The sequence below is a fragment of the Saccoglossus kowalevskii genome, chromosome 19 (assembly GCF_978046115.1).
Source record: "Saccoglossus kowalevskii chromosome 19, keSacKowa6.1, whole genome shotgun sequence".
NCBI classification, from domain to species: Eukaryota; Metazoa; Hemichordata; class Enteropneusta; family Harrimaniidae; genus Saccoglossus; species Saccoglossus kowalevskii.
The window spans coordinates 18,635,659-18,649,071 of NC_140659.1; positions in this window are offsets into that span (position 1 = coordinate 18,635,659).

Sequence of the window (13,413 nt, forward strand, 5' to 3'; positions counted from 1 at the left end):
AGTTTGACTACTTTGATCATACCATTTTTTCCGCCAAAACGTTTCACATTCTATGTACATTTCTTTCCAAGTAATTCTACATTGGTCACAGAGTTCGATATTTTGTTTAAATTTGAAAACTTTCGTGTGAATTTATTTTTTGAAGGCGACACAAGTCGACTTCAAGTTTGGCTTTCACATATAAACAAATATAGACGTTGATACAGTTAATATTAATATGAAATATAATTCAAAATTGCAATAATAATCTAAGTTTTGACAAAAGAAACTTTTCTTTTTCATTTTCCATATATTTACGATAGTGTTTGTTTCCATTGGTAGTAATTTATCTGTATCCATATATGTTCATACAATATTTCTTCGTTTTTAGAATCAACTTTTTTTATAATTTGTAAGATAATTTGTTGATTATGCGATACAAGTAATAGTTCTTCCTGATCTCTACGCAAAGCGTATTTCAAGTTTTAAAATATTTCTTGTCATTCTTTGTACTGTCAGAGAACGGCTAACATAGTTCCAGATAAGTTGTAAATATCGATGAATTATGGGAAGATATGTCCCTTCCCTCTGTATCATCATACAATAATAAACCTTTACAGATACAGAAACTATAACGGAACAAGCAAATACGACAAACCGATAACAATGTAATTGTTCTTACCTGATTCCTGATTTTTGTGTTCGTCTGTGTGTGTCGGTTTATGAGGGGATGATAGAGTAGATAAGTGTCTAGACTTCAGATGGGATGATTATTGAATGGCAACTCTCGAGTTTCTGTCAACACCCATCGACTACAGCGAGTTTTTTCCCGTGGTAGACTGCGCACGCCGTCGACAACAAATGAACATACCGTCGGCATCATTTGGGACGTACCATTCATAAATAGGTGTGTCGGCAATACTAGCGATGTGCAATCACGTGTCTTGTTACCTCAGCGTCGGTGAACCAGTAATCTGACTAAACACTTCCATTAGTTTGCAGCAGACACACAGTATTTGGGTTATTGCGTAGATTACATCAATTTTATTCACCCAACTTTACCAGCTGTGATACCTTCTGTATAATGTTGCCTTCTAACTGCAAGCGTGCGAACACAACCGCTGTCACGGATCAAGACAGGTTCGTAATGGGGTTTTAAGTGTTCCATGTTTACGCTGTAGATGGTGAAACGAAACTAAAATAAACCATTTCACGATCCATCTAAGAAAAAAGCCTATATTTGACCACTTCTAAAAATATCAATATTCTCTTGTACGAACAAATTCAAACTAAGTTATAAAAGGCGTATTGCGTTCCTGACTTTTGTATGACTTTTTAAAAACTTCACAAGTGTCTTCATATATAATTGCTAAGGCGCATTATAAAATTATAATGACCAATTACAATTCATTTTAATTTATATTCGATGAGAAGGGGGTCATTATTTTTTACGACGGGTCGGTCAGTTGCATTTTGAACAGATTATTCTTGGCCTCACATTTTTACTCGGTGCCGTAGATCGATCACGCTCTGAATACAAACCACACTGTGTGTACTGGTGTGCCTTTGCATATGTTACTTTAATTGCCGGTAACAGCAAGACCGATGCGCGTTTATGCCACTCACACAACACACACGGGGTACAGCTTTGCCGTCTGATTGGAACTCAAGACGACTGTCATGTTCTGTCAGTGGTTCCACCTTCATAGTTAGTATGCTTTTTTTTGTGGGTGTTTCATTTTATTTTTTTTTATATATTTCCGTTAATAATTTCAATTTAGTGCTTTTGGTTTTGCTTTAAACTTCTAGCCATTGTAATTTGATTATTTTTTATTTGTAACTTTCTTTTGTAACCTTTATCCTCCTCCAGTAGGTTGTTATGAGGTAATACATACTACACACAGCTTCATGCTATGGTTCCACCATCATCTTGTCAGGGGCTGTATTTTATTAGCGAACTGCATACTCTGAACAAACCATGTACACGTTGGGTGTGTACGTTATCGTTTTTAGAAAGTGATGCCAATTCTCGGACGATGATGGACCCCCGGTCCGACGCATTCTCAGTTGCAATTGTTTCTACAACATGTGCGCATGCGCAACATTCTCCAGATGTTCACTTTACACACGCTATATCTTAACCCGAACATCGCTCACATATTGTATACATGTACTTCGATTTGGAAGACAAAAATACTCGAGAACAAACAACTAAGTATGTTTGTGTGAATTGCAGTACATGCAGTAATAGTTTTAATTCAAATAAATGTGAGTCAAGGCAGTGTCATTGAAGTATTGTGTCATTTGTAATCATGCCGCGCACGTTTTAGTATGTTATTGATTGATTTGCATAGTAGATTTGCTAGCTCCAAACGATGCATTGTAGATACACTCCATTTCACAAAGGCGTGGATATTTTATGTAAATATATATAATATTTATAAAACAGTTATCCCCAGAGATCATCGCACTTCATTCATTGGTTGGTTATAAAAACCATCGTAATTTTCAAGTTGAGGTTTCCCCTCTCAGTCATTGGCCGATTTACTACCATACACGTGAAAAATATTATATCAGGTGGTATTTACCCGCTAAGGCGTTGTGGTTGATCGAGTTGCTTTCAATATGTGAATTATAAAACATTGATAAATATATTAAAGCGGGGGAGTCGTCGCCTGCGCATGGTCATATCGTGTCGTTGTTTATAAACAAGCGTCTACACACGAGCCTTTGCGTGTTTAGCGTGTGTTGTTATCGTCGTTTGGGACTCAATTTCCGCGCGTGCGCAGGTGACGATCCTCCCGCTTTATAATATTCATGCCTTCATGAAACGGCGTGTAACATTATGTAAATGTGTATCGCATGATAACTTTTTCATCTATGCAAAAGTGGTATGGAATAGCTGGAAGGTATTATTCAAAATTTTTATTTTTTTAATAATTTGATAAACTCGTGTATTGTTGGTATCGCTGTAGCGTATTGCGTGTAGTATACTTATACTAACGTATCTAACAATAGTGCATATGTTTACACCACGAACTGCCATCACAGTATATACTAGTATACGGAGCAGAATTTGATAAGACAAACAAGCTTCTTTCTGATTGGTCTGATTGTTGGGTGTTATGGTTAGGTAGCCAATCAGGCACAAGCTTGTAAGTAGTTGCGCATTTACTCCGAACTGCTCAGATATTGTGTAGACTAAAATAGACAGTAGAACGATGGATATATGTGTCTTCGATCTTGGCATAAACGTGTTGGCAAAACTATGGTTGCTCGACTGACAAATATATCAATGAAATCGCGCGATGAATGATCACGCACGTATTGTGAGACAGAGTGTTATTGAAAGGGAAAAGAAGGTAAGGGCACCTCAGGACGTCAGAGTCTCGGAAAGATCTCGCAGAAATGACAACGCTACGAGGGCACGAATAGTGCAAGACAATTTGAACGGTTGGCTGTATAAGTATGAGACGATGGACTTCGGGCGTCCTGTTTGGTACATTAGTGGGTTCCATGCGACATGTACAACGCGTGTAAAATACATACTAGTAGTTTTTACGCGAGTTTCCGAGAGACATTTCTCGCCGAGTTCACTACTGATTGGACACAAAAGCCTAGCACTGGTGTATTACCCTGATCGAGGGTGTTGCTACTTGACGTCATGACGGTGGGTCGAGTCAAGTCGAGTAGACGACACACATCCATAGAAAATAGAATTACTACAGAAAGCTATTATGAGCAGAAATAATACACTGACGACGGTATTCGTTTGTCCAACCCCTCGGTATAGTGATTATCATGGTATAATTTATGATACGTTCTGTTCCAGGATTTTACAATTATATTACTGGTTATTAAATAATGTTTTTGTGTACACACTATATATGATGTGTCTCCCCGTACTACTACCGGTATAAATTACTATAACTATAAACTTAGCCTTCTCAATTCTTACCTTGGATCTTAGGTGGATTCGAGGCACTGGACGTACGGGCCTGATTGAACGTAAGGGCCCAACGCGCACGGGGAATAATGCACATATTTTGGCGGAGACGCTGGGGGGGGGGGGGTAATCCTGGACTTACGTCTTGATTGTTTTTTTTTTTTTCAATTTCAGTTTTTTTAATTTCATGTAAAGTTTTGATTTCTTCAAAGTACTTGAAGCAGAGTTTCACATCCAAGTTCACGACTGAAAAAGATGGAAGGGCTCACGGCAATTGATATCCCTCGCCAGTGAGAACGCATTCGCTTCACCATGCACTCTAGACGTGCATGATGGCGACGTATTTAAGTGGGAAATCAGATAACAAGCAATAGAAGACGGTTACATAAAACGATTGTGAATGGTCACCGTGTAATGCACTGAGCCATCTTCTACTGCATTAAGTAATCAGTAGTGCTCACGACACAATTGTGAACGGCTCTCAAATTTCTTTGTCGATAAAGCCGCAGTTTTTTATTTTGCGTGAGAGTGACTGATATATCGCACCGTACGTGTCATCCACAGACAGTTTTAGAATTTGTTATCAAACTAATTCGTGAGATGTGAATCAAATTGCGGACTTCAGTCTATGAATGCCCATCCATTTTTATGCACTTTTAGTTCTTTTTGATTAATAAAACAACACGTTTTCGACTTATTGAAGCATTTATATATCAAAGTTGCGAAAATGAATGTTTAACAAGTGAAACGAGATGAATCCGACGATCGTGGCGCTTCAATGGGCATTCTTAATTGCAGTGTGGATGACCGGAAGCCCCCTCTACAAATTTCTTTAGAACACCGACATTGCGAGGTGCAGTGTAAAAAACACATTTTGATACATTTGTCACGTACTCTTAGAATATAATTTACCGAAACCCGTGAAAATCACATATTTTTCTGGTGGTTGTAAGTCTCGGTAAATGTTCCAAACTGCACCCGTATGATCTTTCGTGATGTCGAATTTGGTTTCGAACAAAAAGATAATGAGTGTTCTGCGCATGCCCACATACAGAATAATGGTTGCTCTTTAGAAACGCGGTTTTCGCCGCCGGCATTATTCTGCGATTGCTCGCGGGTTTCTCTGGTTTCTTTTGTTAAGCAGATTTTATGTAGATTTATGCAAAACTTATTTGTTATAAATTTAAGTACTTGGAGCTATCCCTACCGTTTCTTTGTTACGTAAGCCCACACATCGGATGAAATCGCACGGAAATGAAAGAACGGTAGATTACTGTCATTCATTCAAACACAGTCCCTCTAGATTTTAGTTTCATAAAGTGTGTGCCTTAGTACAAGGGAGAGTCCATTAAGAGTGGGTATGCTGGGATGGGAGGGGAGGGGAGTTACTAGGTTTAATTTTTTTTTTTTAAATCTGCGCTTGAAAATTTAAATTTGTCCCAAAACAACCGTACAACCGATGCTTCCGATGAATAATGTATATAGCTCAATCTGATGCGACAGAATGGAACAATTGCACACAATGTAATCTTCCACCCCAGTAAAAATAAAAACGTCGTGAGTATTGCATAAGAAGTGACAAATAAAAGGGCGTACAATTGCGACATCCGGCGATGAACTCGTCTATTTTTTTTTTGGCTGAAAATACTAATACAACAGCCCAAGGCAAACACATAACCGGGCGGAGATTTTAAAGTCAACACTGGAGTTCATGTTATTTTCTCCTTTTATTTTGGAAACTTAATTTTTTTAAAAATATTTTCGCAATGGAGTATAGGAGTGTCACTTATTTAAACACTTTATTTTCTTCTACTTTTTTCACCAAAATTGTCTCCAGCGTCTGCGATGAGAAGCACATATTAAAATTCACGAAAGAGTACTGATCATGATGGGAACACACTTACTACGTGGAAGATTGTTACCGCCGTGGTTAGCATGCAACAAATGCAAGTTTACAACCATATTGCATGCCGAGGCTGTAAACTTGTCGAAATTGCCTCTTTTTAAACAATATTTTTTTTTCCATATTTCTAAAGGTATTTCGCTAATGGACGTTTGTTGTACCGCCCTCTATGTTCGCCATGTAATGTTATTTCGAAATTATATTTATCCACACTCGTGACGACAAATTCACAATTGCTGTTACTGGCTGAACGGGTTTCAAATTGAGTTTCCAAATGTTATTTAATTATAGATTAACCAACCGTATGCGACGCCCACAAGTATTCCAAAACGAGAGTTAGTGTTAGTTAGTTAATAGGATATAGACCACAGACAAGGGTCTTTCAGAGTTCTCGGTTTTGGTTCGTTCTCTATCCATAGTGTCCACTTAGTTCCGTTTCGTGTCCCGTCAGTGGTAATCCTCATTATTTAGTCAATGTCCAGTAAGAACAGGAAAGGAGCGAGAAGGCACCATTGTCTGACTCCTGTCTTAATTTCAAACTGATTGGAGAATTGTCCTTCGTGTAACACTCTACAAGTCATTCCCGCATAACTATACTTGACGAGGTTTAACAATTTGATGGGTACTCCATGGTGTCTCAAAATTTTCCAAAGAGTCTCTCTGTTCACACTGTCAAATGCTTTTTCATGGTACACGAAGTTGACGTACAATGAGGAATTCCACTTTACGGATTGTTCAATGACAATGCGGAGAGTGGTAATCTGGTCAACGGTTTCTTCTGAAGCTTGCTCGTTGCTCGTTAGAGTAATTGATTTAAGGTAGCGAGAAGGGAAATTTTCACTTTTTTCTTGATTTTTCAAAAATTGATAAAACGGTTACTTTAGACCTTGATACATCACCCCAGGTTTACAAAAGATCGAAATTGCGAAATAACGTTGCTCAAATTAGTGTTTTAAAACACTAGCAGAAAAGACTACAACTGCCGTTTCGTGGATATTTGCATAGTGTTTATCTTTGGAAGGAATTAAATGATAACATCTTATCTGTATACTCTGTTGTTGACGATTCTGATATAACTTTAGAGAATTTTAAAGGGGCACCTTCCAATTAAGCCTAATCTCACAACAAATTTACTTTCTGGATTAAAATAACAATGGATAACAAAAGATAGATTAACATTGTAAACAACATAAATAATAGTGTCCCATGATTCTTTGGTGCAATCCATTGGATTGAGCGGTTCCCCTTTAAGTATTGTTATAAAACTGTTTACTAGCTGATTTTAAAAACTAGGCAAATAACAGCTTCCAACTTTCAGTAGAATGGCCCAGCATGCGTCAGATGGCCATAGCGTGTCATTGTTTACAAACAAGCGTCTACTCTTTGCGTTTTAGCGTGTGCTGTTATCTCCGCTTGGGACTCAATTCCCGTGCGTGCGACTCTCCCGCTTTAAATTATAATAATAAAAAACTTGAAAAAAAAGTAGTTTTTGGAAATTTGGGATGATTTCGCGTAAACACCTCCATTTCGTGATATTTAATTTAATTTAAACTTTAAAAAGAAATAAATCGCCCAGTCTAAACTTTCAGGTGAATGACCCTGTACTTTGTATTTGCGCCTCCAATCGAGCCTTTGTGCTATTGTTTTTATAGAATGTTTTTTTCTATGTTTCGACGCTGGGGCGTATTTTTTGGATCATTTAGCTCTACAATATCGCAACCATGTCATTAACGTCCCCGTTATGCCATTCGCAAATATTTACACGGTAACACCAGCAAAATGTATTTGGGGGGGGGGGGGTCCATACACTTAGTACATTGTGCTTACATCTCAGAAACCAAAATCAAAGGTAATACATGGGCAACATTTGTAAATAAATTACAGGAGATAACTAAAACTGGTGATGCTGATGACAATACTCTGCTTAAGTCAAAATTAAAAGAAATCTATGTTGAAAAAGTTTGGCTACCAACAGTCCAGACAACCCAAAACAATAAATTACGTACATACACTCAGTTCAAACCTACATATAAATTTGAACCATATTTGAATCAAGTAAAAAATGCACAACATAGAACCAGCTTCACCAAATTTAGGATATCTGCACATACCCTACCAATTGAAAAACTTAGATATCAAGGGATACCTCCAGAGGAAAGAAAGTGCCAACTTTGTAACAATGGGGATATTGGCAATGAAATCCATGCACTTTTAGACTGTAACCATACTGGAATAACAAATGCTCGTACTGAATTTCTGAATGTAGTTAGCATTTATAATGAAAGTATCCTTAAACTATCAAAACAACAAATGTTTACAGAAATGTTAAGTTCGAGAGATGGGTTCATTGCCAATAGTGCTAGCAAATTTATTGACAGCATTTTATTTTACTATAAGTAATTTTACTTAGACTTTAGTTATTTATGTATTTTCTTTTGTCTCGTGTGTGTACTTGTGTTTTATTATATTTAATGTCTGTTGACCACAGATAATGTAACAAAATATATTATTTAGTGTCAAATAAAATATACTATACTATACTATACTATGGTCGGGTGAGGACGTGTTTTCACATCGCTCCGTGGTTTGTGCCACTTCCCCAGCTTTTTGGCGCGTATAGTACTTCAGCGTGTCAGTTTTGTTTTACTACAAACACGTTGCATTTATCATTGGAGTGCTTTCTGTGAGTATTTTGTACTGTCATTTTCGGAATTTAACGTATTTTGGGTTGGTTTCATTTTGGGTGTGGCAAGGTGACACGTCATCGTTCACGCTCGGTGTACTTGACCAACTTGATCGCAATTATATTGCCTCTGTGAGCGCAGCGATTTTAAATCAACATTTCAACTATTGTACATATTTTCTTGTGAGTATTTACTTGGGTTTACTGGGGTGTTTTCTAGTATTTGGGGGGAGTTGTGTTTCAAGGTGTGGCAAGGTGAACGACGACCAAGATGGCGTCTGTTCAAAACAAGCCTTCGACCACACCCTTTTTAAAATTGACACGTAATCATGCAGTTCGCTGCGAAAATTGTGATGGCGTTTCTGTTCATTCATACGTGGAGGCAATGGCCGATTTAACTGGCGGTAGCAACATCGTCGCGGCCTCTCGTATGAACAGGTCTGTAGTTGTTTTTTTCTCTAATGTTACGTATATTGACATGGTGTGTGCGGCGGGTCTGGACATCGGTGATCAGCACATTGCTGTTGAACCATTGGTTTGTCCATCAACTAGGGTTGTTCTTTCCAATGTCCCACCATTTATGCCCAATGATTGTATTATTCGTGCGCTTGCTTCACATGGCCGCGTTATGAGTAATATTCGTACCATTCCACTCGGTTGCAAACAGCCCTCATTAAAACATGTCCAGTCTTTTCGTAGACAAGTGTATGTCCATTTGAAAGATCCTAATATTAATGGTTTACTGCCAATTCAGTATAATGGAAAGGTTTATAATATTTATGTTTCAACAGATGATTTTCGTTGTTTTTTGTGCAAAGAACCCGGTCACACACGTAATAATTGTCCACAGTCTGGTGCTGTGCAAAACAGTGCAAACGAAACGTCAAAATTAAATATCAATGATTTAAACAAAGAATCTCACAATAATGGTAACAGTAATGATGTTAATGGACTGGTTTATGTATCTTCTGATAAAGAAAATGATAAAACTGTCAACAATCATATTGAAAATGAGACAAATGTGCATAAAGAGGGATATGGTGATGATGAAATGGAAATTGAGAGCCAAACTAACAAAAGTAAAAAACGTGCTCGTTCCAAATCACCAATCAACAAAGAAAAACGGTGTGTTACAAATACAATACAAGGTGAATCTGAACGTAACAATGATTGCAGCGCTGACATTACTGTATTTAATGATACAACTGTTGAAGAGAGGGTACAAACCCCTCCTTCTCCCCCTCCACCTCCCCCTTTATCTACCCGACCCATTGGTGAAACTGCGCCACCTCACGTATATGCTGAGGTAACTGTTACTAAACCGGTGGAAACGGTTTCTATGCATATTGTTAATAACGCTGGTGTTCATATATCATCAACGCCCCCGACAGAATCTAGTGCTGATTCTGTTAATTATTCGCCGTTCATGAACACCCCTTTTTCCTCTACAGATAACATGTCACAGGACCTATTTGTGACACCCCTTGCTTCGAGGGACGTACCAACTGAGGCCACAGGTGAAAACGAGTCTGATGATACGGACAATGAAGGGTCCGTCATTTCTGACATATCAAGCTGCGCTGACGGTGATATTCACCTTTCAAATGAGTCAATCAAAGAATTTTTGGTTTCCACTTTACACTCACGCCAGTTCATTGAACGATGTTTTGAATTTTGTCCCAATTTAAAAGTACTCCTGAAAAAGCTAACTAACTACAAGAATTCTCAAAAACAAAATTCGTCGCAAAAAATCCGTATTGGAAAGTTAATCAACAAAATTAAGAAACACATCAAGTCTACTGGGAAGCACCTTGCTGACTTTTAGATTCCTTGTTTTTTGTCTTTGTTACTACCTTACATTTATTGCCATGGCATCTTCCATATCTGGTGTTACACTCAATGTTAATGGATGTCGTGATGCTATGAAAAGGTACAATATTTTTGAATACTTAAAGAAAAAGCACCACTGCGACTTTTATTTTTTGCAGGAAACCCACTCTTTGCCTTCTGATGTAAATACTTGGCAAGTTGTGTGGAGAGGGAGGGGCGCTTTTTCCCATGGTTCAACAAATCACGCTGGGGTAGCTATTTTATTTGCACCAAACTCAGATTTTAATTTAATTTCTGTCACTGACATTATACCTGGTCATCTGCTGCACGCCCATGTCAAAATTAGCAATAATGCTTTTCACCTGTTCAATGTTTACGCCCCCATTGATTGTAATGAACGTATTCAATGTTTTCAAGAGCTCAAACATCACTTAAACAAGTTGAATGATGACCCAGTGATTGTTGGAGGGGATTTTAATTGCACGATTGCACCTGATATTGATCGGAATGGCGGCAAAGAGCCGGACATGCGCACATCTCATTGTCTCAGCTCCGTTTTGCAACGTTTTAAACTTGTTGACGCTTGGCGACATCACCATGGCAACATCACTAACTACACATGGGGGCGTGGTAACACGCTGGTTCGCCTCGACCGGTTCTATATTAACAAGCACATGCGTAGCCACGTTTTAAATGTTGAAATCAATAATGACGCTCGTGCCTTTACTGACCACTCGCTAGTATACATTAAATTTACTCAGGGTAACATCAAAAATAAAAATCCTGTTTGGTGTCTCAATACTGACGTTCTTAAAGAGGATCAATACATTGATACCATAACTGAATTCTGGGCTCGGTGGCAATTACAGCGTAACTCATTTAGTAACTTACAATCATGGTGGGATATCGGAAAGCATAAAATAAAACTGATATCTCAAGACTACTGTCATTTTAAACAGCGCGAGCACAAACAGCAAAAACGGGTCTTGGAAAATGAAATTCATGAAATGGAACATCATAACATGAACAACACTCCATTCTCTGATATTTACCATGAGAAAAAATCCATTTTATCACGTCTTGTTCAACAAGAAAATAAAGGTATGGCCATTCGAGCGCGCCACAAATATCTGAATGAGAGTGACATCTCAAGTTCTTACTTTTTCAACATTGAAAAACAAAATGGTCACAAAAAAACCATCACTCGTATCAAGCAACCTGATGGCACCATTACAGAAAATCCTAAAGTAATTAATCAAATTGTTCGCAATTTTTACCAATCACTTTACACACCTGATACTACAGATGAGCATGCGCAGAACACTATGCTCGAAGGTTTGCCTCAACTTAGTGAAACTGACCGCACTGACCTTGACAATGAGATTACTTTAGAAGAACTGAGTAACACAGTAAAAGTTCTTGCTAGTGGACGCACTCCGGGAATCGATGGAATTCCGTATGAATTCTATCAAAAATTCTGGAGTCTCATTGGCAAGGATCTCTGTGAAGTTTTTGTCTCGTCTGTACGAGATGGGGTTCTGCCATTGTCCTGCACAAGAGCGGTCGTCACTTTGCTTCCCAAAAAAGGTGACTATACTAACTTAAAAAATTGGCGACCCGTTAGTCTCTTGTGCAGTGACTATAAAGTTTTAACCAAAACTTTGACACTTCGTCTTCGTTCTGTTATTGGATCCATTATTCACCCTGACCAGAGCTGCAGTATTCCAAATCGTCACATTCATGACAACATCAATGTACTTCGTGACTGTATTGACTATGCCAACACTGCGCACTTGCCTCTGGGTATTGTAGCTCTGGATCAGGAAAAAGCCTTTGATAGGATTCATCGTACGTATATGTTTAAAGCATTACAGGCGTTTGGTTTTGGTTGTAATTTTATCAACTACATAAATCTCATGTATTCTAATGCCCAATCCTTTATTCGCGTCAATAGCACTCTCACCTCACCAATAGTGTTTTCGCGTGGTATTCGCCAAGGTTGCTCTCTATCCACCCTTCTTTACGTTATTTCTATCGAGCCTCTTCTTGATAAAGTCAGGCGTGAGAAAGACATTAAAGGTTTTGAAATTCCTCAGAGTGATGGTCGCCACTGCAAACTCGCAGGATATGCTGACGATGTTGAGTTTTTTATCACTCGTAAGCAAGATTTCAACAAACTTGCTGAATGGCTTCACATTTATGAGCGTGCTTCCAATTCGAAAGTAAATTTTCAAAAATCGGAAGGATTGTGGGTTGGAAGCTGGCGCAACAACAAAGATTCCCCTTTGGGTATTAAATGGAACAATACTGGTTTAAAACTTCTAGGGGTACACTTAGGCAATGAGAAAAGTTATACCAATAAAAACTGGGCAGAAGTTAAACAAAAGATAAAACATAAAATCGAGTTTTGGTCCCATTTTGCCTCAGGCATGTCCTACAGAGGACGCGCTCTCGTCATTAATAACCTGTTATCCTCTCAGTTATTTTATCGCTTCTACAGTTTGTCTCCTCCTCATGAACTTGTCAACTCCATACAAACATCTCTTGTCAATTTTCTATGGCAAGGTAGACACTGGGTGCCAGCGGCAACACTATACTTGCCCCTAGAAAATGGTGGTCAGAATGTTACGCACCTGCGTTCACGAATTAACAGCATGCGTCTTGAATACATTCAACGATTTCTGTATTCTGGTTATGATCATTCCTGTTTTAAATTCACAGATTATTTTTTTAATCAAGCTGGAGATTTACCTTATGGCAGCCATTTATTATGCACTACGCTCAATAGCTCGCTTCTTCGACTGCCGTCGTTTTACGTTGATTTGTTGCAATGCTGGAAGTCTCTGGAAAAAAGGCGCATTTTTAATGAAAACAATGTCACCGACATCCTTGCCGAACCACTTTTTAACAACCCTTATGTTTGCCACCCTGTACGTAATGAACCATTTCTTTTAAAACACTTTGCCGCCGCACACATTATTAGGATTAGTGATTTGTATGACTTCACCAGTAATTCTTGGCTTGCTAGCTCTTATTTTGTGAATAAAGTGAATATTCATTCCAATCGCATCC